Source organism: Herpailurus yagouaroundi, unplaced genomic scaffold, assembly GCF_014898765.1.
Source record: "Herpailurus yagouaroundi ecotype Mexico unplaced genomic scaffold, PumYag 67556, whole genome shotgun sequence".
NCBI lineage: Eukaryota > Metazoa > Chordata > Mammalia > Carnivora > Felidae > Herpailurus > Herpailurus yagouaroundi.
In genome coordinates this window covers 2,786,674-2,786,953 of record NW_024420362.1, presented here as the reverse complement: position 1 = coordinate 2,786,953, position 280 = coordinate 2,786,674, and the positions used below count along the sequence as shown (strand labels likewise).

Genomic DNA, 280 nt, shown 5'->3' with positions numbered 1-280 from the left:
GTTTATTTATTTTTGGGACAGAGAGAGACAGAGCATGAACGGGGGAGGGGCAGAGAGAGAGGGAGACACAGAATCGGAAACAGGCTCCAGGCTCTGAGCCATCAGCCCAGAGCCCGACGCGGGGCTCGAACTCCCGGACCGCGAGATCGTGACCTGGCTGAAGTCGGACGCTTAACCGACTGCGCCACCCAGGCGCCCCCCAAGGATGTTTTCTAGTCCCACTTGCCTACAATGTAATCTTGGCAAAACTATACAGTTGCTATAAGGAGTGGAACCAAAG

At 55.4% G+C, this 280-nt stretch overlaps 1 protein-coding gene across 4 annotated transcripts in view; it reads left to right on the top strand.

Annotated features, from left to right (window-relative positions):
• DIAPH2 (diaphanous related formin 2) overlaps window positions 1-280 on the top strand; it is a 1,032,498-nt gene that overhangs the window by 352,934 nt on the left and 679,284 nt on the right. The gene's annotated exons all lie outside the window — the stretch shown is intronic.